General features: G+C 34.9%; 1 protein-coding gene across 1 annotated transcript in view; it reads left to right on the forward strand.

The window, feature by feature from the left end:
* Positions 1-27791, forward strand: part of LOC150107785 (pre-rRNA 2'-O-ribose RNA methyltransferase FTSJ3) — a 288470-nt gene that overhangs the window by 12597 nt on the left and 248082 nt on the right. The gene's annotated exons all lie outside the window — the stretch shown is intronic.

The following is a 27791-nucleotide window of genomic DNA, read 5'->3' on the forward strand; positions in this document are numbered from 1 at the left end:
ATAAAGTTTTATACAGTAAATCTGTTTTAAAAAACATAGGAAATAACTAACATGTAATTAAGAACCAAAGTGGATAGTTCTTAATTTTTTTTTTTTTTTTGTTAATAATGGTGATCAGTATACATTATGATAATATTCTACTCTTTTGTACAAATTATCCACAAAACTTTATGAACAGTGGTTTTCACACAAGAAAAAAGTTTCCCAAAGACTATTTAAAAAAAAAAAAATGCAGTAAAATCATAACTATTCTTTACTTTCAGGAATACTGGAAGAAATGTTATTTGCATACTGAAATTTGGGTGGACATTAAAGAACTTATTCAACTTCTCCAAGGCCTTCCCCCAGCCCACCCGTAGCATGCTATATCTATTGCACCTGTAACTAGTAGTTCTGTATAGGTGAAACAGAATGCATGATTCCAAATGTGAAAGAAATGGGAACACATCAGATATACTAATCAAGGGAAATCAAGCCTTTCTGATTATGCCCTGAACACACTTAATAAAATTTATTGGAAAGGCATCTGTTCCTTTCTTCCTATCTGAACATGGTACAAATGCAAATTAAAAAAAAAAACAAAAAAAACTTATGCATTTCTAATCTTCTACCCTAATCCCAATGGTAATGATGGTCTAAAGATCTCAAGGATATGAATGGCCAATATAACCTGTGTTTCAGGTGGCTAACAGTATTTCTTAATTTAAATAATAGATCAACCAGGGCACAAATGAAATAAAATTAATTATGACTTTATCTCCAGCTACCCTGTGCTCTTAAATAGAATAGTAATATCCTCAGCCTTTATTTTGGATATAAGTACCTTGTCTTAATGCCTTAGCTATGGTGATCAGCTACTAATGTTAAACTGTGTCTTTTAACTAGAAGAAGAACTTCGATGATATCACTTGGACATTCTCCAGCTACATTACAGTATACACTAGCATACTAGTTTACTAATTTGGTCAACTGTTAATCCTACTAATGTGTGTGTGTAATCACACAGACTAGTAGGTTGATGTAGTCTTGTGTGTATACACACAACACGAAACTACATCAATGCTAAATCTTATTTTAATTAATTAATTTATTTATTTTTTATGTGGCTGGAAAACATGTTAGTTTTTAATGACGAATAGTAATCTCATCATTCACACTGGGTTAAGGCCAGATTATCAGGTACAGATTTTTTTTTTTTTTTTTTACTTGAGATTATTAGGGAAATACTGATTGAGCAAGCAAGCAATGAAAGCATGAATTTTGGTAGTGAAGGCTCATGACATGATTGAATGCAATATCTAATCAATTAGAATGAGTGAATAATATTATATTGGTTGGAATGAATAGTTTGAAAGGAGATAAGTATATAGAAGAAGTTGTTAAAGGTATGTTGTTATTGTAGATTTTTGCTATTTTGTCTGTAACATCTTTGTAAGATAAGTAAACTGGTCTTTTGTGGTTGTTGGGTTTTCTTGGAATATGCAATGGTAATATTCACACTATAATGATAATATGCATTATCATTACTGGATATCATAATGATAATGCCTGTTTTGGTGCCTGGTGGAGGTGAGAACTGGTATGTAGATACCAACCGGTTTTGATTTTTTTTCTGATTCGACTGAGATGAGAACATTCAGGAAGGAAATGGATCTATCTTTTCTATTTCTCATTTGAATTGGATTCTGTGATTTAAACTGAGGATATCAGTGAAGTTGTGGAGAGTTTTTTTTGAGCCTGACCAAATTTTCAATGATAAAGACATCATCCACATATTTTATCTATAATTTTGATTAGGTATAAAATAGTGGTCTTCAGATTTGAAACACTCAAGGAATCCTTTTCAGTGTGAAAATCAGTGCAAAACCCAGTAATAAATACATTTCATATAATTCATTTCATTTCAGGGGTGCTTAAGGGTCAAAGCTTTATAACTGAGAGGAGACCTCCACATAGCCTTTAAAGGAATGCGCAGAACCGACTAATGCTTCTGACCTAATGTCCAATCCTCACCTTCTCGTGGTGCACCTTGTTGGGTATCTACCTGGATACTGAACGAACGAGGATGGGCTGGCAATTTGGGATTTAGCCAACCAAATTGTATTCTTATTGGCTTAAACCAATATAGAAAATGATGGTACAACATGACAAAATTTCATGCCGGCTGGGGCGTCGCCCAGTTAAACAAGGCTCCCATTGTTTTTGCCAGGGAACCAGGGCAAACAGTGAAAAGTCAGCAACTGGAACAAATCTGAAAGCACACCCCAACTCAACATCACCAGAGTTGATTGGTACAATCAACATAAGAAGCCTGAAGGTCAAAGAAATGGAGCTAGCTGAGGAATTAGATAAGCACCAGATCGATATAATAGGGGTGACTAAAACAAAAAAGACAAAAACTGGTGAGATCTTTCTGAACAATAAATACAAAATGTTATATTCAGGCAATGACAATCAGGGAAAAGAAGGAGTAGCATAGTATTCAACACAAAATACGAGGCTAATCTTCTTGAATGGCAGTCAGTCTCAAGTAGAGTAATGTGGGCAAATATGAGAATGGGGAACTGGACAATGAGACTTATTTGTGCCTATGGTCCCACAGAAGGTTCTGCTAGGGTAGAAGTGGAGGAATTTTTTGAGGCTTTAGAAAAAGCAACTGACACAATGAAAAAGGAAAAGTTGGTCCTTGTTGGGGATCTAAATAGCACAGTAGGAAATGATTGTGAGACATACAAAAATATTTTGGGAAAATTTGGAGAAAAGAGCAAAGCTAATAATAATGGCAAATATCTATTGGATTTCTGCTCAGGACATGGACTGGTTATTACTAACACCATGTTCCAACATAAAAATGAGCACAAATTCACGTGGAGAGAAGAGGCTAGGAATAAGAAAAGTCTTGTTGACTATGTTATTGTTGATAGTGATGTTTTCTCCCTGGTGCAGGACACCAGAGTCTACAGAGGATTTGAAATTGGAAGTGATCACTATTTAGTCTTGAGCAGGATAAAATTGAATTTCATATTGAAAAGAATAACATGTAAGAAAGTTTTAAAGCGAATAAAAGTTGAGCAGCTCTCAGATGTAAACTGTAGACTAAAATACAGAAATATTATTGAAAAGAAAATGAAAGAGTTTGAGAACAGGAATCAAACCTTGGAGATTCAGTGGCAAACTCTGAAGGAAACATTGATTGATTCTGCCAGAGAGGCATGTGGTGAGGTTGTGTGCAAAGATAAAAAAATCAGAACTCCCTGGTGGACACAGGAAGTTAAAGAGGCAGTGAAGGAAAAGAAGAAAGCATATCAAAAGTAACTACCAAATAAGTCAGCTTGTGCTTTTAGAGAATACAGAGAAAATTGCAAGAAAGCTAAACACTGTGTAAAACTAGCTAAACAAAAGTCATGGCAAGAACTTTGGCAAGAACATAGAAAATAAATATCATGAAGAGGGTAAGATATTCTGGAGGTTGCTGAAGAAGTGAAGCTTAGAAATGGAGGAAAGAGTGCTGTAAAAGGAGTTAGAGATGATAAAGGTGACATGAAAACGGGAGAAAAAGATATCCGTGAAGTATGGAGTTACTACTTCGAAAAACTGCTAAATGAAACAAGCAGTGATGACAGCACAGTGGTAAAAAACACTGCCCAGGCATGCAGTCAGGAATACATATCCATACTTGAAGTAGAAAAAGCAATCAAAGGCTTGAAATGTGGAAAGGCAGCAGGAGTACATGATATTTGACCAGAAATGCTGAAGTATGGTGGTATTAGAGTCTTACAGTGGCTGCACTGCATAGTTCAGAAAGCCTGGACAGAGGGATGAATTCCCAATGATTGGAGAAGAGATCTAATAGTACTCATGTATAAAAAGGGAAATAAAACTGAATGTGAGAATTACAGAGGTATTTCCATACCGAGTGTTCCTGGCAAGATCTATGCAAGCAAACTTGAGAAACGGTTGAGAAGAATTGTGGAAGAAAAGCTTGGTGAAGAACAAGCTGGATTCAGGCCAAATAAAGGCTGTCAGGATCAGATCTTCACTTTACGACAAATAGTTGAGAAAGCATGGGAATATAACAAAGATCTGTATTTAAGTTTTGTCGATCTGGAAAAGGCATATGACAAGGTGCCAAGAGAGAAGCTATTCAATACACTACAGTTATATGGTGTCAATGGGACATTATATCAAGCAATACTTAGTCTGTATTTGAGTTGTAAGTCGGCAGTTAGAATTGAAGGAAGTACAGGAAGATAGTTTATTGTTAAATCTGGTGTGAAACAAGGATGTACATTATCCCCTCTGTTATTCATTATATATATGGATCACATTATGAAGGAAAGTGGTATTAAACATATCAGAATTGGAGATATTAATGTCAGCTCTTTGATTTATGTGGACGATGTTATACTTCTAAATAAATCCGCTACAAGGGTTCCTGACTAAATTCAAAAACTACAATGAAAATAGGTAGAATTGTTGAAATTGTCAATTGTGTTGTGAACGGGGAACCTGTGGAACAAGTAAAACATTTCAGCTACTTAGCCACGATTTTTACTGAAGATGGTAAATTAAATATGGAAATAGACAACGGAATCAACAGAGCTGGTATAGTATTAAGTCAATTGAATAAATTCATATGGAATAAGAGAGAAATTAGTCAGAACACTAAATTAGCTGTATACAAGACAGTTTTCAAACCAGTTTTAACTTATGAATATGAGAGCTGGGTCAGAAGTAAAATGCTGGACCAAAGACTAGAGATCGCAGATATGAGAATCTTGAGAAGGATTAGAGGGGGAACAGATGGCATGAATGGCAATATCATATTAAAACGAGGATATTAGGAAAGAGCTAGACATTGTAAGCATCCAGGAGTGCGTTAGCAGAGCTAATCTCAGGTGGTATGGTCACTTAATCAGAATGGGCGAGGAAAGATTAGCAAAACAAGTGTTATCTGCCAGGTTGCAGGAAAACGACCCAGAGTAAGACCAAGATATAAGTGGATTGATACGGTACAATGTGCCTTGGTCGATAGAAATATAAGATCTGTTAATGATAATATTGGAGTCTTGACAAGTAACAGACTGATTTGGAGGAAAATTGTAGATAGGAAGTTAGTAATGATGTAAATTTTTCATGTAGTGCTATCATATCCTGTACACCTCTTTAGTGTACATGTCAGGAATTTGATGATGATTATGATAATTCATTTCATTTGAACAAAATGTGCCATTTAATGTGGCAATAATGCATTTAATACACTCTAAAAAGCTATTTATAAATGCATTAATGAACCCATTTATTACTTAGTAACTAAATAAAAATAATATATTTACATACAAATACATACAAATAAATTTTATTCTAACGTGATTAACAAATTGTATGAAAAGTTAGACTTTAGTTTAATGACTTGAATGTGCTTGTATTTTGCCACAAAGAAAATCCATGGTTGGTCTTATTGATGAAAGTTGCAAACACATTTATGCATCTGCATCCATTTTATTTCTGTATTTTGCTTTTGTCACTGTGTACATTGGAAAAAATCCTTTTTGCCTAAATAAGTTGACAAAAGGCATAAGAATCTTTTTTGCTTGATCAGACACTTCAGGATATTCACACTAAATTTGCCACCAAAAATCAATAAGTTCTTCCTTGGTACTTAATTTTTAAGGTCAAATCTGTAGATATATCAATTAATCATTCCCTTTCTTTCCTTGATAAATTTTCATTTTGGCAATAATTAAGTGGGTTTTTAATCCAGTTGTATGATTTTCTTTGCACTGAAAAATATTCTGCAGATTCAACAAATGCTCTATGTATTCTTAAACAATTTTATGAAGATTCAGATCATTTTGTATCAGGAAGTCACTTAGTTTTTTAAAAACAGTTTACATCATTTTTTCATATATATGAAATTCATAAATTGAATTTCCAAATCAGTATATTTATTTTATAATTTACTGTAAATATATGATTTAATAAGAAGCCTGAATGGCAAAGAAATAGAGCTAGCTGAGGAATTAGATAAGTACCAGATCAACATAATAGGGGTGACTAAAACAAAAAAGACAAAAACTGGTGAGATCTTTCTGAACAATAAATACAAAATGTTATATTCAGGCAATGACAATCAAGGAAAACAAGGAGTAGCATAGTATTCAACACAAAATACGAGGCTAATCTTCTTGAATGGCAGTCAGTCTCAAGTAGAGTAATGTGGGCAAATATGAGAATGGGGAACTGGACAATGAGACTTATTTGTGCCTATGGTCCCACAGAAGGTTCTGCTAGGGTAGAAGTGGAGGAATTTTTTGAGGCTTTAGAAAAAGCAACTGACACAATGAAAAAGGAAAAGTTGGTCCTTGTTGGGGATCTAAATAGCACAGTAGGAAATGATTGTGAGACATACAAAAATATTTTGGGAAAATTTGGAGAAAAGAGCAAAGCTAATAATAATGGCAAATATCTATTGGATTTCTGCTCAGGACATGGACTGGTTATTACTAACACCATGTTCCAACATAAAAATGAGCACAAATTCACGTGGAGAGAAGAGGCTAGGAATAAGAAAAGTCTTGTTGACTATGTTATTGTTGATAGTGATGTTTTCTCCCTGGTGCAGGACACCAGAGTCTACAGAGGATTTGAAATTGGAAGTGATCACTATTTAGTCTTGAGCAGGATAAAATTGAATTTCATATTGAAAAGAATAACATGTAAGAAAGTTTTAAAGCGAATAAAAGTTGAGCAGCTCTCAGATGTAAACTGTAGACTAAAATACAGAAATATTATTGAAAAGAAAATGAAAGAGTTTGAGAACAGGAATCAAACCTTGGAGATTCAGTGGCAAACTCTGAAGGAAACATTGATTGATTCTGCCAGAGAGGCATGTGGTGAGGTTGTGTGCAAAGATAAAAAAATCAGAACTCCCTGGTGGACACAGGAAGTTAAAGAGGCAGTGAAGGAAAAGAAGAAAGCATATCAAAAGTAACTACCAAATAAGTCAGCTTGTGCTTTTAGAGAATACAGAGAAAATTGCAAGAAAGCTAAACACTGTGTAAAACTAGCTAAACAAAAGTCATGGCAAGAACTTTGGCAAGAACATAGAAAATAAATATCATGAAGAGGGTAAGATATTCTGGAGGTTGCTGAAGAAGTGAAGCTTAGAAATGGAGGAAAGAGTGCTGTAAAAGGAGTTAGAGATGATAAAGGTGACATGAAAACGGGAGAAAAAGATATCCGTGAAGTATGGAGTTACTACTTCGAAAAACTGCTAAATGAAACAAGCAGTGATGACAGCACAGTGGTAAAAAACACTGCCCAGGCATGCAGTCAGGAATACATATCCATACTTGAAGTAGAAAAAGCAATCAAAGGCTTGAAATGTGGAAAGGCAGCAGGAGTACATGATATTTGACCAGAAATGCTGAAGTATGGTGGTATTAGAGTCTTACAGTGGCTGCACTGCATAGTTCAGAAAGCCTGGACAGAGGGATGAATTCCCAATGATTGGAGAAGAGATCTAATAGTACTCATGTATAAAAAGGGAAATAAAACTGAATGTGAGAATTACAGAGGTATTTCCATACCGAGTGTTCCTGGCAAGATCTATGCAAGCAAACTTGAGAAACGGTTGAGAAGAATTGTGGAAGAAAAGCTTGGTGAAGAACAAGCTGGATTCAGGCCAAATAAAGGCTGTCAGGATCAGATCTTCACTTTACGACAAATAGTTGAGAAAGCATGGGAATATAACAAAGATCTGTATTTAAGTTTTGTCGATCTGGAAAAGGCATATGACAAGGTGCCAAGAGAGAAGCTATTCAATACACTACAGTTATATGGTGTCAATGGGACATTATATCAAGCAATACTTAGTCTGTATTTGAGTTGTAAGTCAGCAGTTAGAATTGAAGGAAGTACAGGAAGATAGTTTATTGTTAAATCTGGTGTGAAACAAGGATGTACATTATCCCCTCTGTTATTCATTATATATATGGATCACATTATGAAGGAAAGTGGTATTAAACATATCAGAATTGGAGATATTAATGTCAGCTCTTTGATTTATGTGGACGATGTTATACTTCTAAATAAATCCGCTACAAGGGTTCCTGACTAAATTCAAAAACTACAATGAAAATAGGTAGAATTGTTGAAATTGTCAATTGTGTTGTGAACGGGGAACCTGTGGAACAAGTAAAACATTTCAGCTACTTAGCCACGATTTTTACTGAAGATGGTAAATTAAATATGGAAATAGACAACGGAATCAACAGAGCTGGTATAGTATTAAGTCAATTGAATAAATTCATATGGAATAAGAGAGAAATTAGTCAGAACACTAAATTAGCTGTATACAAGACAGTTTTCAAACCAGTTTTAACTTATGAATATGAGAGCTGGGTCAGAAGTAAAATGCTGGACCAAAGACTAGAGATCGCAGATATGAGAATCTTGAGAAGGATTAGAGGGGGAACAGATGGCATGAATGGCAATATCATATTAAAACGAGGATATTAGGAAAGAGCTAGACATTGTAAGCATCCAGGAGTGCGTTAGCAGAGCTAATCTCAGGTGGTATGGTCACTTAATCAGAATGGGCGAGGAAAGATTAGCAAAACAAGTGTTATCTGCCAGGTTGCAGGAAAACGACCCAGAGTAAGACCAAGATATAAGTGGATTGATACGGTACAATGTGCCTTGGTCGATAGAAATATAAGATCTGTTAATGATAATATTGGAGTCTTGACAAGTAACAGACTGATTTGGAGGAAAATTGTAGATAGGAAGTTAGTAATGATGTAAATTTTTCATGTAGTGCTATCATATCCTGTACACCTCTTTAGTGTACATGTCAGGAATTTGATGATGATTATGATAATTCATTTCATTTGAACAAAATGTGCCATTTAATGTGGCAATAATGCATTTAATACACTCTAAAAAGCTATTTATAAATGCATTAATGAACCCATTTATTACTTAGTAACTAAATAAAAATAATATATTTACATACAAATACATACAAATAAATTTTATTCTAACGTGATTAACAAATTGTATGAAAAGTTAGACTTTAGTTTAATGACTTGAATGTGCTTGTATTTTGCCACAAAGAAAATCCATGGTTGGTCTTATTGATGAAAGTTGCAAACACATTTATGCATCTGCATCCATTTTATTTCTGTATTTTGCTTTTGTCACTGTGTACATTGGAAAAAATCCTTTTTGCCTAAATAAGTTGACAAAAGGCATAAGAATCTTTTTTGCTTGATCAGACACTTCAGGATATTCACACTAAATTTGCCACCAAAAATCAATAAGTTCTTCCTTGGTACTTAATTTTTAAGGTCAAATCTGTAGATATATCAATTAATCATTCCCTTTCTTTCCTTGATAAATTTTCATTTTGGCAATAATTAAGTGGGTTTTTAATCCAGTTGTATGATTTTCTTTGCACTGAAAAATATTCTGCAGATTCAACAAATGCTCTATGTATTCTTAAACAATTTTATGAAGATTCAGATCATTTTGTATCAGGAAGTCACTTAGTTTTTTAAAAACAGTTTACATCATTTTTTCATATATATGAAATTCATAAATTGAATTTCCAAATCAGTATATTTATTTTATAATTTACTGTAAATATATGATTTAATAAGAAGCCTGAATGGCAAAGAAATAGAGCTAGCTGAGGAATTAGATAAGTACCAGATCAACATAATAGGGGTGACTAAAACAAAAAAGACAAAAACTGGTGAGATCTTTCTGAACAATAAATACAAAATGTTATATTCAGGCAATGACAATCAAGGAAAACAAGGAGTAGCATAGTATTCAACACAAAATACGAGGCTAATCTTCTTGAATGGCAGTCAGTCTCAAGTAGAGTAATGTGGGCAAATATGAGAATGGGGAACTGGACAATGAGACTTATTTGTGCCTATGGTCCCACAGAAGGTTCTGCTAGGGTAGAAGTGGAGGAATTTTTTGAGGCTTTAGAAAAAGCAACTGACACAATGAAAAAGGAAAAGTTGGTCCTTGTTGGGGATCTAAATAGCACAGTAGGAAATGATTGTGAGACATACAAAAATATTTTGGGAAAATTTGGAGAAAAGAGCAAAGCTAATAATAATGGCAAATATCTATTGGATTTCTGCTCAGGACATGGACTGGTTATTACTAACACCATGTTCCAACATAAAAATGAGCACAAATTCACGTGGAGAGAAGAGGCTAGGAATAAGAAAAGTCTTGTTGACTATGTTATTGTTGATAGTGATGTTTTCTCCCTGGTGCAGGACACCAGAGTCTACAGAGGATTTGAAATTGGAAGTGATCACTATTTAGTCTTGAGCAGGATAAAATTGAATTTCATATTGAAAAGAATAACATGTAAGAAAGTTTTAAAGCGAATAAAAGTTGAGCAGCTCTCAGATGTAAACTGTAGACTAAAATACAGAAATATTATTGAAAAGAAAATGAAAGAGTTTGAGAACAGGAATCAAACCTTGGAGATTCAGTGGCAAACTCTGAAGGAAACATTGATTGATTCTGCCAGAGAGGCATGTGGTGAGGTTGTGTGCAAAGATAAAAAAATCAGAACTCCCTGGTGGACACAGGAAGTTAAAGAGGCAGTGAAGGAAAAGAAGAAAGCATATCAAAAGTAACTACCAAATAAGTCAGCTTGTGCTTTTAGAGAATACAGAGAAAATTGCAAGAAAGCTAAACACTGTGTAAAACTAGCTAAACAAAAGTCATGGCAAGAACTTTGGCAAGAACATAGAAAATAAATATCATGAAGAGGGTAAGATATTCTGGAGGTTGCTGAAGAAGTGAAGCTTAGAAATGGAGGAAAGAGTGCTGTAAAAGGAGTTAGAGATGATAAAGGTGACATGAAAACGGGAGAAAAAGATATCCGTGAAGTATGGAGTTACTACTTCGAAAAACTGCTAAATGAAACAAGCAGTGATGACAGCACAGTGGTAAAAAACACTGCCCAGGCATGCAGTCAGGAATACATATCCATACTTGAAGTAGAAAAAGCAATCAAAGGCTTGAAATGTGGAAAGGCAGCAGGAGTACATGATATTTGACCAGAAATGCTGAAGTATGGTGGTATTAGAGTCTTACAGTGGCTGCACTGCATAGTTCAGAAAGCCTGGACAGAGGGATGAATTCCCAATGATTGGAGAAGAGATCTAATAGTACTCATGTATAAAAAGGGAAATAAAACTGAATGTGAGAATTACAGAGGTATTTCCATACCGAGTGTTCCTGGCAAGATCTATGCAAGCAAACTTGAGAAACGGTTGAGAAGAATTGTGGAAGAAAAGCTTGGTGAAGAACAAGCTGGATTCAGGCCAAATAAAGGCTGTCAGGATCAGATCTTCACTTTACGACAAATAGTTGAGAAAGCATGGGAATATAACAAAGATCTGTATTTAAGTTTTGTCGATCTGGAAAAGGCATATGACAAGGTGCCAAGAGAGAAGCTATTCAATACACTACAGTTATATGGTGTCAATGGGACATTATATCAAGCAATACTTAGTCTGTATTTGAGTTGTAAGTCGGCAGTTAGAATTGAAGGAAGTACAGGAAGATAGTTTATTGTTAAATCTGGTGTGAAACAAGGATGTACATTATCCCCTCTGTTATTCATTATATATATGGATCACATTATGAAGGAAAGTGGTATTAAACATATCAGAATTGGAGATATTAATGTCAGCTCTTTGATTTATGTGGACGATGTTATACTTCTAAATAAATCCGCTACAAGGGTTCCTGACTAAATTCAAAAACTACAATGAAAATAGGTAGAATTGTTGAAATTGTCAATTGTGTTGTGAACGGGGAACCTGTGGAACAAGTAAAACATTTCAGCTACTTAGCCACGATTTTTACTGAAGATGGTAAATTAAATATGGAAATAGACAACGGAATCAACAGAGCTGGTATAGTATTAAGTCAATTGAATAAATTCATATGGAATAAGAGAGAAATTAGTCAGAACACTAAATTAGCTGTATACAAGACAGTTTTCAAACCAGTTTTAACTTATGAATATGAGAGCTGGGTCAGAAGTAAAATGCTGGACCAAAGACTAGAGATCGCAGATATGAGAATCTTGAGAAGGATTAGAGGGGGAACAGATGGCATGAATGGCAATATCATATTAAAACGAGGATATTAGGAAAGAGCTAGACATTGTAAGCATCCAGGAGTGCGTTAGCAGAGCTAATCTCAGGTGGTATGGTCACTTAATCAGAATGGGCGAGGAAAGATTAGCAAAACAAGTGTTATCTGCCAGGTTGCAGGAAAACGACCCAGAGTAAGACCAAGATATAAGTGGATTGATACGGTACAATGTGCCTTGGTCGATAGAAATATAAGATCTGTTAATGATAATATTGGAGTCTTGACAAGTAACAGACTGATTTGGAGGAAAATTGTAGATAGGAAGTTAGTAATGATGTAAATTTTTCATGTAGTGCTATCATATCCTGTACACCTCTTTAGTGTACATGTCAGGAATTTGATGATGATTATGATAATTCATTTCATTTGAACAAAATGTGCCATTTAATGTGGCAATAATGCATTTAATACACTCTAAAAAGCTATTTATAAATGCATTAATGAACCCATTTATTACTTAGTAACTAAATAAAAATAATATATTTACATACAAATACATACAAATAAATTTTATTCTAACGTGATTAACAAATTGTATGAAAAGTTAGACTTTAGTTTAATGACTTGAATGTGCTTGTATTTTGCCACAAAGAAAATCCATGGTTGGTCTTATTGATGAAAGTTGCAAACACATTTATGCATCTGCATCCATTTTATTTCTGTATTTTGCTTTTGTCACTGTGTACATTGGAAAAAATCCTTTTTGCCTAAATAAGTTGACAAAAGGCATAAGAATCTTTTTTGCTTGATCAGACACTTCAGGATATTCACACTAAATTTGCCACCAAAAATCAATAAGTTCTTCCTTGGTACTTAATTTTTAAGGTCAAATCTGTAGATATATCAATTAATCATTCCCTTTCTTTCCTTGATAAATTTTCATTTTGGCAATAATTAAGTGGGTTTTTAATCCAGTTGTATGATTTTCTTTGCACTGAAAAATATTCTGCAGATTCAACAAATGCTCTATGTATTCTTAAACAATTTTATGAAGATTCAGATCATTTTGTATCAGGAAGTCACTTAGTTTTTTAAAAACAGTTTACATCATTTTTTCATATATATGAAATTCATAAATTGAATTTCCAAATCAGTATATTTATTTTATAATTTACTGTAAATATATGATTTAATAAGAAGCCTGAATGGCAAAGAAATAGAGCTAGCTGAGGAATTAGATAAGTACCAGATCAACATAATAGGGGTGACTGAAACAAAAAAGACAAAAACTGGTGAGATCTTTCTGAGCAATAAATACAAAATGTTATATTCAGGCAATGACAATCAAGGAAAACAAGGAGTAGCATGGTATTCAACACAAAATACGAGGCTAATCTTCTTGAATTGCAGGTAGTCTCAAGTACAGTAATGTGGGCAAATATCAGAATGGAGAACTGGTGAGACTTATTTGTGCCTATGGTCCCACAGAAGGTTCTACTAAGGTAGAAGTGGAGGAATTTTTTGATGCTTTAGAAAAAGCAACTGACACAATGAAAAAGGAAAAGTTGGTCCTTGTTGGGGATCTAAATAGCAGAGTAGGAAATGATTGTGAGACATACAAAAATATTTTGGGAAATTTTGGAGAAAAGAGCAAAGCTAAAAATAATGGCAAATATCTGTTGGATTTCTTGTGCTTAGGACGTGGACTGGTTATTACTAATACCATGTTCCAACATAGGGGTGCTTAAGGGTCAAAGCTGTATAACTGAGAGGAGACCTCCACATAGCCTTTAAAGGAATGCGGAGAACCGACCAGGGCTTCTGACCTAATGTCCAATCCTCACCTTCTCATGGTGCACCCTGTTGGGTATCTACTTGGATACTGAACGAACAAGAATGGGCTGGCAATTTGGGATTTAGTTGACCAAATTGTATTCTTATTGGCTTAAACCAAAATACAGAATGATGGTACAACATGACAAAATTTCATGCCGGCTGGGCATCGCCCAGTTAAACATGGCCCCCGTTGTTTTCGCCAGGGAACCAGGGCGAACAGCAAAAAGTCACTACTGGAACAAATCTGAAAACACACCCCAACTCAACGTCACCAGAGTTAAAGATCGGTACTATCAACATAAGAAGCCTGAATGGCAAAGAAATGGAGCTAGCTGAGGAATTAGATAAGTACCAGATCGACATAATAGGGGTGACTGAAACAAAAAAGACAAAAACTGGTGAGATCTTTCTGAGCATTAAATACAAAATGTTATATTCAGGCAATGACAATCAAGAAAAACAAGGAGTAGCCATAGTATTCAACACAAAATACGAGGTTAATCTTCTTGAATGGCAGTCAGTCTCAAGTAGAGTAATGTGAGCAAATATGAGAATAGGGAACTGGACAACGAGACTTATTTGTGCCTGTGGCCCCACAGAAGGTTCTACTAAGGTAGAAGTGGAGGAATTTTTTGAGGCTTTAGAAAAAGCAACTGACACAATGAAAAAGGAAAAGTTGGTCCTTGTTGGGGATCTAAATAGCACAGTAGGAAATGATTGTGAGACATACAAAAATATTTTGGGAAAATTTGGAGAAAAGAGCAAAGCTAATAATAATGGCAAATATCTGTTAGATTTCTGCTCAGGACATGGACTGGTTATTACTAACACCATGTTCCAACATAAAAATGTGCACAAATTCAACATGGAGAGAAGAGGCTAGGAATAAGAAAAGTCTCATTGACTATGTTATTGTTGATAGTGATGTTTTCTCCCTGGTGCAGGACACCAGAGTGTACAGAGGATTTGAAATTGGAAGTGATCACTATTTAGTCTTCATGATAAAATTGAATTTCATATTGAAAAGAATAACATGTAAGAAAGTTTTAAAGCGAATAAAAGTTGAGCAGCTCTCAGATATGAGCTGTAGACTAAAATACACAAAGATTATTGAAGAAAAAATGAAAGAGTTTGAGAACAGGATTCAAACCTTGGAGATTCAGTGGCAAACTCTGAAGAAAACATTGATTGATTCTGCCAGGGAGGCATGTGGTGAGGTTGTCTGTAAGGATAAAAAAATCAGAACTCCCTGGTGGACACAGGAAGTTAAAGAGGCAGTGAAGGAAAAGAAGAAAGCATACCAAAAGTTCCTGTCAAATAAGTCAGCTTGTGCTCTTAGAGAATATAGAGACAAATGCAAGAATGCTAAACACAGTGTAAAACTAGCTAAACAAAAGTCATGGGAGGACTTTGGCAAGAATATAGAAAATAAATATCAAGAAAGTGGCAAAATATTCTGGAGGTTGTTGAAGGAGCTTAAAAATGGAGGAAAGAGTGCTATAAAAGGAATTAGAGATGATAAAGGTGACATGAAAACGGGAGAAAAAGATATCCTTGAAGTATGGAGTAATTACTTTGAAAAACTGCTATATGAAACAAGCAGTGATGACAGCACAGTGGTAAAAAACACTGCCCAGGCATGCAGTCAGGAATACATATCCATACTTGAAGTAGAAAAAGCAATCAAAGGCTTGAAATGTGGAAAGGCAGCAAGAGTAGATGATATTTGACCAGAAATGCTGAAATATGGTGGTATAAGAGTCTTACAGTGGCTGCACTGCATAGTTCAGAAAGCCTGGACAGAGGGACGAATTCCCAATGATTGGAGTAGACCTCTCATAGTACCCATATATAAAAAAGGGAAATAAAACTGCATGTGAGAATTACAGAAGTATTTCCCTACTGAGTGTTCCTGGCAAGATCTATGCAAGTATACTTGAGAAACGGTTGAGAAGAATTGGGGAAGAAAAGCTTGGTGAAGAACAAGCTGGATTCAGGCCAAATAAAGGCTGTCAGGATCATATCTTCACTTTACGACAAATAGTCGAGAAAACATGGGAATATAACAAAGATCTGTATTTAAGTTTTGTCGATCTGGAAAAGGCATATGACAAGGTGCCAAGAGAGAAGCTGTTCAATACGCTGCAGTTATATGGTGTCAAAGGGGCATTATGTCAAGCAATACATAGTCTTTATTTCAGTTGTAAGTCAGCAGTTAGAATTGAAGGAAGTACAGGAAGATGGTGTAATGTTAAATCTGGTGTGAGACAAGGATGTACATTATCCCCTCTGTTATTCATTATCTATATGGATCACATTATGAAGGAAAGTGGTATTAAACATGATATCAAAATTGGAGATGTTAATGTCAGCTCTTTGCTTTATGTGGATGATGTTATACTTCTAAATAAATCCGCTACAAGTCTGCAAGATTCTCTGACTAAATTGAATAGCTGTTGTAATAGATATGGTATGAAGGTCAGCAATAAAAAGACAATGAAAATAGGCAGAATCATTGAAAATGTCAACTGCGTTGTGAATGGAGAATCTGTGGAACAAGTAAAACATTTCAGCTACTTAGACACGATTTTTACTGAAGATGGTAAATTAAATATAGAAATAGACAACAGAATCAGCAAAGCTGGTATGGTGGGAAGTCAATTGAATAAATTCATAGATAATAAGAGAGAAATTGGTAGGAACACTAAATTAGCTGTATACAAGACTGTGTTCAAACCCATTTTAACTTATGGATCTGAGAGCTGGGTCAGAAGTAAAACACTTGACCAAAGACTAGAGACTGCAGATATGAGACTCCCGAGAAAGTTATAGGGATGAACAGATGGCATCAATGGCAATATCATATTAAAAACGACGATATTAGGAAAGAACTTGACATTGTCAGCATCCAGGAATGCGTTAGCAGAGGTAATCTCAGGTGGTATGGTCATTTAAAGAGAATGGGTGAGGAAAGATTAGCAAAACAAGTGTTCTCTCAGGTTTGTTGCAAAACGACCCAGAGGAAGACCAAGATGTAGGTGGATTGATATGGTACAAAGTGCTTTAGACGATAGAAATATAAAATCTGATAATGATAATATTGGAGTCTTGACAAGTAACAGACTGATTTGGAGGAAAATTGTAGATAGGAAGTTAGTGATGTAAATTTTTTTATGTAGTACTATCATATCCTGTACACCCCTTAAGGGTACATGGCAGGAATTTGATGATGATGATGGTTTTAATTCCTTGGAAGGATATATTGACTTACAATTGTGAATACATCTGCAAGGTATGCCATAATCCGACTACATATGTTTTCATGTAATTTTGAGAATAATCATATTTCAGTTGAGTTAAACAATTTTTTTACCTCTTCTTTCAGCTCATAAAACCTACTCCAAATTTTTCGTCTGGATAGCCAGCATACCTCTCTGTGTGGAAGCAATGTTTTATTACTCTGCAAGGAACTAGAAAGCTCCTTGCAGAGTAATAAGAATAATCTTGAGTTTGATAGAATTAATTATTGTCACAATATCATCTAAAGCATCTTTCATTTTCTCTGGAATTTGTTTCACAATGAGAGCATGATGACAACAGCATTGAGAATGCTGGATATGTCAGGCTATTGTTTTTATTCTTGATGACTCATTTTTTTGCACTCAATAAAGATTTGGCTCCATCAGTACAAATGTGACAACATAATTTCCGATATATTCTGTTTCTCCATGTGTGTGTGTACACACACACACACATGGAGAAACAGAATACACACACACACACACACACACACACACACACATATATATACACATCATCACAAATGTTTTTACAAGTATCTCTATCCTTAAGAGGCTTGCACATAAGAATATCCTCTTGGACAGCTAAATTAAAAATAGCCAAACTAGTAATGCCCAAAGATTCATCTAATTGTTGTGAAACCATGGGGTAGAGATTTTAAATGAGATATTTATTCATCCTCACAATAAAGTGCCATATTTCTAAAGCTTTTAGTGACTGTATCAGAGAGAGAGAGGTACACTATCCATTTCTTTGGCACATCTCTCACCAATTTACAGTAATTATATCTTTGGGCAAGGTTTTATTCATTTTTCTCTAATTATATATGCTTCTCCTTCTTTAATAATATGTTAACTAATGATGTAGGAAGCCTCAAATGATTTTTCATTATGACAACATTAATTTTGAAAAATATTTTTTTCTTGCTTTTGAGCTCTTTTCATATTTATGCTTAAAATATTAAATGTTTTTGCCTATCAAATGTGGGTTGTTACTCTCCATATCTCTCCATACATGAAATAAATGGAAATGAAACCAAAGCTAGAGAAACTGAGGGAGTGAAAGAATGCAAGAATGTAGAAGTGAAAGTTAGTGATAAGGGAGCGAAAGAAAGTGTGAATGAGAAAACAGAAGTAAGGTGCAGCAGAATGAGAGGCAGAATAAGAAGGCTGTGGGAGTGACAGAGAGTGAAATTGTCGGAACAAGATTTGATGAAACAGTTATTGAAAATGAAAAATTAAATGAGGAATAAGCGGAGTGATGTTAGATGTCTAGTGGAAACTATAGAAATGTATAAACAACTTGAATTAGTGAACAAAGGAAGGGTAATTATTATGGATGATTTTAATTACGGTGGCATAGATTGGAATGAAGAGATAGCATTTGGGAATAAGGAAAATGAATTTCTTCAGTTCTTCAGAGATAACTATCTCAGGCAGCATGTCAAGGACGGCATACGAGGATCGCGAGTTCTAGATCTGATCATTTCATCAGAGGATGTTATTGTGAATGGAGTTTCACACTTTCCTTCATTTGGTGAAAGTGTTCATGAAGTGAACACCTGGGTTGTGGTTAGCCATGTGCAGACTTTTGTGAGGGAAGGATGTATGTGACTGATTTTAACACATGTGAACCACAGTAGTAGGTTTTTTCTTACGTAAATATTTCATCCTAGGTATCTTAGGACATCATCAGTACAGTAAGACAATACTAGGAATGACAAAAGAAAGGGCGTATACATACAAAGGAATCCAAATTGCGTGCAATGACACGTTGCGGCCTGAACTTAAATTAAATTAAATTGAATTAAATTACTTAAATTAAAATTAATTACAGTTAACTTATTATTTTACACAATTTTGTATGACACTTTCCATACTTTAAGGATGGCAAGAACATCATTGCGGTTTAGATTTGGTCTGTGGAGTAGGGCCTCAGCATTTTCTTTATATAAACATTCCTATTTATATGAAGATCTGTGTAGAAGTTTTGTCTTTTTCCAATGGATCTTGTGGTTTGGGTTTTCAACTCCATGTTGAGTGAGGCCTGATCTATGCGGTTTGATGAGGTGGATATGGTCTTGATGTTCCGAAATGTGTTTAAAAACTGATCTGCCTGTCTGTCCAAAATAAGAGAGTTTACAGGAGCATGGAACCTCGTATACACAAGGTAGTAGCATAGGTGAAAGTTTGTCTTTAAGCGAGGGTAACCAGTTTTGGATCTGGTTGATGGGGTTTGTAGGTGGCAGCAAGATTGTATTTCTTCATAATTTTCGAGAGCCGTTCGGAGATGCCTTTGATATAAGGTATGGGAATCCTATGGGGTTGTTCTTGTCTAGTTTGAAGTGCGGAGAAATTGCTGATGATTTTTTGAGTTGTTTTGAGATTGTAACCATTTAGAGTGGCTGTGTTTTTGATTATTTCCAATTCTTGTTTTAGAGAATCCTCGGAAAAGCATAATCTGTGTGCTCTGGTTACCAATGATTTAATGATGCTAAATTTTTGAGAGGGATGATGAGCTGAAGTATTGTGAATGTAGCGGCCTGTACGTGCCCTTTCTTTTGTCATTCCTAGTATTGTCATACTGTACTGATGATGTCCTAAGATACCTAGGACGAAATATTTATGTAATAAAAACCTACTACTGTGGTTCACATGTTAAATTTAGTCATGAATTCTCCACAGGTTCCTCTATATAATCAAGGATATATGTGTAATTATAAGGCTGGTGATTATCACAATCTTAGGAGACAGCTTGGAACTACAACAAACAAATGAAGCATTGAGCAGTAAGGAAATTAATGCTACATGGGAACTGACAAAATACATAACAGTATCAATGCGTGAATGTATTCTGAATGCCAAAAGGGGCTGAATAAGGTAGGTGTAAAATGGATGAATGTGGAGCTTAAGCATGAAATCTGGAAAAAGAAGGTACTTTGGAAATAAAAGATGAATAATGGTAATAATCAGTTACATTAAGAGTATAAAGAACAAGCCAGGAGAGTGATTCAATTACTAAGGAAAACAAAAGTGCAATATGAGCAGAAATTGGCAAATCAGGTGAAGAAAAACTCTGGAGAGTTTTTGAGATATGTGGCAAGTAGAAGGAAGAATAATCATGGTAAGATTGATGCTAATGGAGGAAAGTGGTAGAATGGTAACTGCTGCAGAAGACATTGTTGAGGTATTCAGTGATCAGTTTATAAGGATGTTTCATCCTGATCAGGGTGGAATCATGAGGAACTTGATTACAGTGTAGAGGACATAGGAGAGGATGGCTTAATTGTGAGTGAAGATGATAAAGATGATAAAGCTTGATGTCAATAAGGCGATAGGATTTGATGACATATCATCACACATCTTAAGGGAAATATTCCAGGGAATTGGCAGTAGCATTAGTAAGTCCTGTTTAATAAAGTCTTGGAACAGCATAGGTTCCAAGGGAGAGGTTCCTTGGAACAACAGAGGTTCAAACAAATTGTTCCACTGCATAAAGGTGGTGGTGATAAGGCTGTAGCTTCAAATTATAGGCCAGTTTGTATATTTGGAGTTGTGGTGAAAGTACTGGAGAGATTGGCAAGAAATAGGATGCAGAAATGGGCAAGCATGATAACAGCAGTATTCTATGTAGTTATCAGCATGGGTTTGTTAAAGGAAAATCATGTTTCACTAACTTATGCACTATAACAAGGTGACAAATACCTTGGACAGGCGATTTGCATATACAGTGGTGTACTTGGATTTTGCAAAAGCTTTTGATAGACTGCCACATGACAAGCTGGTAAATACATTGTAACCGATGGGATTGGATAACAGACTTCTGAGTTGGATCAGTGACTGGCTGTCAGGTACGTATCAGAAAGTTGTATATGATGGTGCAGTATCCTGAAAGAGGAAGGTCACTAGTGGTGTATCACAGAGTTCAGTTTTGGGACCATTGTTGTTCAGTTTGTATGTTAATGATATTGGGATGAGTTTAACTAATAATATACAATTATTTGCTGATGATGCAAAACTGGGAGATGGTCTATGGTCTTATAAGAGGACTTGAATAGATTGCATGAATGGGCAGGTAAGTGGAACTATCAGTTGAATGTTGCAAAGTGTTAGGTTTTGAGATTTGGTAAGCAACAACGGGATGTTAAGTATACACTTAGTGGGTAAACTTTAAAGGAAGTAGAGGAGATGATAGATCTAGGAGTGATGGTGGACAAAGACCCAAAATTCAGACGCCACATTGAAAAAAGTTTTGAATGTGTCATTTCGAATAATGGTAATGATGTGGAGGACCTTGACATCAGAAATAGAGCAGTTATGATGCCATTGTATAAGACCTTGATCAGGCCTAATATGGATTATTGTGCAGATTTGGTTGCCAGGTTTTCATGGTGACTAGGATATGTTGGAAAGGGTTCAGAGAAGATTCACGAAGGTGGTCAGTGGTCTTTGAAAGTGAAGTATGAGGACAGATTGAGAGAATGTAAGTTGCAGGGCATTGTGCATAGGAGGAAGAGGGGGGGGATTGAAACATAAAGCAAGTCAGTGGTTGTTATCAGTTTGGCATGGAAGAGATTTTTCATAGAATGAGAGAGTGGGATAGAACAAGAGGCTATCACTGGAAACTGTTTAAGGAGGGTGGGAGTGAAGAGCAGGTTCTTTGCGTGGAGAGTGGTTGGCGAGCTGAATGCATTGGCCGAGTGTGTTGTGAATGTAGACTGATGAGTCTCTGATTCCATGGAGGTCGGATGTTAATAATAATGTCATCAAAACAATGTTATCACCTATGAAGAGATTAGGGGTATACAAAATCTTTTGTATTGGCAGTATCTGTTATTTTGGGCAGATGGGACAATTTGGATAAATCCTTCAAAAAGAATATATCAGATATAGAGAAGAAATGAGCATATAAATCTGGATTAGCTTTTAGCACCAACAGTGAAAATCATCAATTCAGTTGGTAACCTGCTGGAACACTGTACACAGAATTCAATAATTATGTCTATATATTTAAGGAAGCCATTGAGATGATACAATGTCCAATTCTGTGGAATAAAAATCAAGACCTAATCTTAAATCAACTCTGGGCAGCTGCATGCATAAAGGATATATATATAAAGCTATATTAGAGGATAAAATCATCATAGTTAATAAAAATCGATTGCTTAATTTTTTATTTAATGTCTAAATATTTGGTTTGAGCTACTTTTTTACAAAAAATTAAGTAAAGATGTTTGAATTGTGCTTGACTTTTTCATCTTGGCATGCAATTTTTGATAGCGGCGATCTCTTTATGAAGATTTCGGCAGACTTCAAAGCTTCGTTCCGTATTAGGATCAGCATCAAACAAAATTTCCTCAGCATGCTCAATATGATTGAAAACTAGCTCAAGTTCTTTTGCAGTTAGCTTCTTAGCCATATCATTCTCTTGTTCACACTCCTTATCTTCTTCAAATGCATGCTGTTCTTCTAGTTGAAGGAGATCATGCTCACTTAACTGTTCTGAATGGGAATTGAGCAAGTTTTTCACATCTTTATTATCCACCACTAAATCCAAGTTCTTTTCCAATTGTGCTAATTTCTTCAATAATGTTATTAGCTGGGTTATTAAAACCAATGAAATCATTTGCACAGTGAGGTAAGACCTTCTGCCACATGGCTCACATATTGTTGGCAGTGACTTCCTCCATGCTAAATGAATATTTTCTACTGATTGTTTGATATCGGATCTTTTCCAAAACTCCGGTCAAGAAATTGCATTCTCTTTACTCGTTGCTTCAAGGGCCTGGGTATGCTTTAAATGATGATATGACCCCTTGGTTCCATCGGCTGAAATAACAAAGTTGTATTTCAGGGCAAAAAACAATCTTCACATTTTCATTAAGCTCGTCAAGTCCCCTAGGATGTCTGGGAGCATTATCCAATAACAAAAGATCTTTAAAGGTAAGATTATTTTTCTTGCAGTAATTTGGAACCAAAGGATAAAAATAACAGTTGATTTTTAAATCTTATTTGATTTTCAAATTACTGGCAATTTTTGTTTGTTACATCCTCTTTATGATCTTGGATTTTCAGTACAATAAACTAACATAGGCTTGAGTTTAAAGTCACCTTCTGCATTGTCTCCTAATAAAAGCATAAGATGATCTTTAGATACTTTGTATCCTGGTTGAGATGCTTCAGTTTCAGCTGAGAAAGTTTTTGTTGGCATACACTTTCAAAAGAGACCAATTTCATCGGCGTTGAATATTTGATGATTGTCATAATCACTTTCCTGAATTATCCTTTGCAATTCTTGGAAATAGTATTTGGAAACTTGGCTGCAGAATCTATATCAGCACTAGCAGATTCCCTAGTTATTCTTATATTATGCAGTTCAGATCAATTTTTAAAATGGTCAAACCATCCTAAACTTGCAGTAAAGCTTTCACATTCCTCTTGAAATTTGGTCGCCTTGAGTCACCTGTTGAGTGTTGCTGGCCACTGCTGGTAGCACTGCTACTGCCCATGGGCTGCTACGTTGACAAGTGGTGCCACTCACTGCAGATTGGCGACAAAAAATTTCGCATAACATAAAAAAATCGCGTTAACTGATTAATCATTCACTTAAAGCGGGAAATAGTATCATTTCACTCAATTGCGCTAACTGATTATCACGCATATCAAATTCATGTTAAGTGAGGTTTTCCTGTATTAATGAACTAGGCCAGCAGTTCTTGACCCTATTCCTGCAAGTGCAAATGTGCCCTTGAGGCTTTTTGCATGCACCTCCTATCAATTATTAAATTAAGGAAAAAATAAAATTAAAACTGGAAAATATAAAGGTCTTCTCCTAGTAATAATATTTATTGAAATCATAAAAAATGTTAACATTTATGTTATATTATGAACATTTTATAATTCCTCTGTCTTTGAGTGCGAGTTACCAGTGGCAATTTTGTGTGTATGTTTTATGTGTTTAGTCTACTGGCAACTGTACGCTTGAGGGACGTGTCACCACTTCACCAATGTTGTTGGCCATTTGAGCATACATTGTTTTTTCGTGTTTAAAAGTTTTGCCCCAAAATTAGTAATCCAAATAAAAAGCAACAGTTGGGAAGAACTATTATTTTATCCAGAGTAAAGAGAAATTTTTTGCTTATTGTGCGATGGTTTAATTTAGTTGTAATAATAAATATTACATGTGTATTTATCCTACTTTCATAATTAATTGTTATCGTTTGATATGATAAGTGTAAATTTTCATAAAAAATAATATTAGTGCCTGGCACTCTCTTCCCAATCTTGAATGCACCTGACCAGGTTGAGAACCCCTGAACTAGGCTATGGGACAACGTATGCTATCTCTTGTAACAAAACAGTGCCTATGATTTCTTGTTCCTACATTCAACATTTAATGGGTGTTGAGTTAAAAAATAATAGTTTGTAATTCAGAAATGTCTTTGTATATACTTCTTTTTGTGTTTTTTTTTTTTAATCTTAATTTGAAGAAGTACATGATACATCTGTAGTACAAAACTAGTTGTTGATTTTATTAGTGTTTTTATTTTTTAACATGGTTTTCTCTAGTTATCAATTAAAAAATATGAGAAATTGTTGTTCATAAAGATTGTTGAATAATTTAGGGAATTAGATATATTCAGATCACTCAGATATATTCAGATATATCTGAGTGATCAGCATGAATTAAATTAATCGATAGAAATTGTGAATATAATGAAAAGGAGGGACAGATAAAGAGTCATAGACTCATGCAGAATTAGTTTTGTCAAGAAAGAAAATTGTGAATTGTGGAGAGAGAATTTGTTTGAGGAAGCACTTCAGCTAGTTGACAAAAGAGATATTGTTTCAGAAATGGAATGTGGGGTGTATTTATTCAGGGAGAACTGACAAGATAGGAAAGGTAGATGTTTTGCTAATAGTCGTAGTTGACTTAAATCCAACCCGAGTAGAAATCTTCACTACAAGCGAGTTTGAGGCTGTTTGGTGTGATAAATATAGGAAAAATAATAATTTTGGTGCTGCTATCATTGTTGGCTGTTTCAACTATGTGAGTTAATCAGGAGGAAGGAGAATTTATCAAATTGCTGCTAGGGATCACTACCACTAGCAGCATGTGTCAGAGAGAGAATTCATACAAGCACATCAGATCTGGTAGTAGTACTTGAGGATATCTCTATAAATGAGTTCACCCTTACATTTCCATTTGGTGAGAGTGATCATATAATCTTGACTTGGGAGGTGTAAATGTATGAGTCTGATTGTAAAGCAGGTGATTATATAAACTGAGACTATAGCTTGAAGCAGTATCTGACTCAACTCTAGAGTTAGGAGGGAATATATCTCATGGAAGTTAAATGGATGAATAACACTTTTAAAAAAAGAGCTAAATTAAAAATAGAATGATGTGGATCTGATATCATGTAGGATCAGGCTCAAGAGCAGTATAAACAGCCCAGAAGAGTGACAGCAAATCAAATTATGAAAAGAAGTTAGCTGAGTTGATGAAAGAAATCCAAGAGAATTTTATCAGTATAACAAGTAAAGGAAGAATGATCATGAAAGAATACCCATTCAGATGGTAGGAAAGACAGATAAGCTAGAACTAGCTAAGTGTCCACTGCAGTAAGCAAGGTAATGCTACATTCTGGGTAGACCCATTAGTTCTCTGGCTTTAGAAGGGAAAGTGAAGAAAATGATAGAAATGGATGAGCTAGAGATGTTAATTGCTAAGTTAATTCCAAATACATTAGTTTGACTGGAGGGGATAGCATGTATACTGAAGAAATGTGTGCAAGAGAGTTATGCATGTAATTAATGATATTTGAGGCTGTTTGCTGATATTGTTAAGTTGGGATAAGTGATAAGGGTCATATCTGATTCACTCTACAGGATGAATTGAATAGACTGATTCTCTAGGTGAGTATTAAGAAGTTAGTTTACTGATTTGAAATGTAAGGTTATGCAATATGGATGAAGGATTACAAGAAAAATATCATATTAATGGGAATTATCAAATGTTCAATGAAGCTAGAGATCTTGGGTTTTAGTGGACAACAAGTTTAGGTCCACCTTGCTAAGGTGGTTAAGTCATTGCACCATGAAACTGCACTGTCGAAAACATTAACTTTTAAGGAAAATGTTTTCACACTTTACCAGTCTTTGATAAGACTACATCTAGACTACTGTGTGAAGATATGGTCATCTGGGTTACAAGGGGATGAGGGAGATATTTGAGATTCAGATGTAAGTGACCAAGATGATTACCGACCTATGTGCATATGATGAAGATAGATTGAGAAAATGGATCTTCAAATTTTGAGGAATGGTTGATTTGATTTTTTTTAATTTTTTTTTTTATGGTGCAAAGACATCAAATGTCATACTGTCACAGGTTACAGCAGTACATATGATTGATGGTTAGTAGAACAATCACAACCATTCATGCTCCTAGTGGGATTCGAACAGCCAACCTCTTGGCTGGACAATGGATATACTAACCACTTGGCCAACCAGGCCAGCATTTGAGAAACAAGATGAATAAGAGGAGATGGGATATGAACAGAAAGTAAGTCAGACAGTATACATATAAGTGATATTTTGCAGTTTTTCGTTATCAGTAAAATTGGGTATCATACTTGGAAATTGGCCAAGGGACTGGCAAGTGTATGAGATCGAGTTTCTTTTTATGATGAGTGTGTGAAATGGGAGACGAACAGTGTATCAGTTTCTTTATTTGGCAGTCTTATCATTGCACTCTTTGACAGGGCACATTTCATAAGCCATTCTTGTTCATATAATCTTCAGATTTTTTCTGGTTCCCTACATAAACTTTAGTAACAGCAATATGCTATGTCTAATGTTAACTGTTAGTTATATTTTTTTAGTAATAGAAATACATATTTCATTGATACAAAATAGTATTTGTTCATTGGGCTTCTGGCATAGAGACAATGTTTATCAATGAGAATATTTGTTAAAATAACAGTAAAACATGACAAGTTTCATAAGTCATCAGATTTGCATCATCAGGGGCACAATACTTTTATTAATTGATTAAAAAAAAAAAGAAAATTACATGAAAATTTTTTCACTAACTTCAACAGTCATATAACACAGTGAAATAAATATTGAATTGAAAAATATGCATGTGATAAAATAAAGTTATTTATTGCTCTCATGTTCTGTGGCATAATGTCATATCCCAGATCTACAACTATTAGATTCTTAATGAACACAGACCAAACCTAATGTAGAATCAAGCCTTGGTTTTTGTTACGCTGTATGGGGATACAGACCATTTCTGAGGCTGCTTTACATTTTTTATGTTGTATTTCTGTTTTTTGCCAAAGCAAAAATTTTAGACACTGCTCCAACAGTTGTTAGCCTCTATATACAAGTAGCCCAGTCGCAAAGTGACTTCATGTGTAAACTTTGTTCGCTTGCACTTGGATAAGAATGAAACCAAGAATATAATTTCTTGGCATTTTTACTTTATAGTATAATCAG

This window comes from Typopeltis vanoorti, chromosome 4 (genome assembly GCF_054136105.1).
Source record: "Typopeltis vanoorti isolate ZY-2024b chromosome 4, IOZ_Tvanoo_1.0, whole genome shotgun sequence".
Classification (NCBI taxonomy): Eukaryota; Metazoa; Arthropoda; class Arachnida; order Uropygi; family Thelyphonidae; genus Typopeltis; species Typopeltis vanoorti.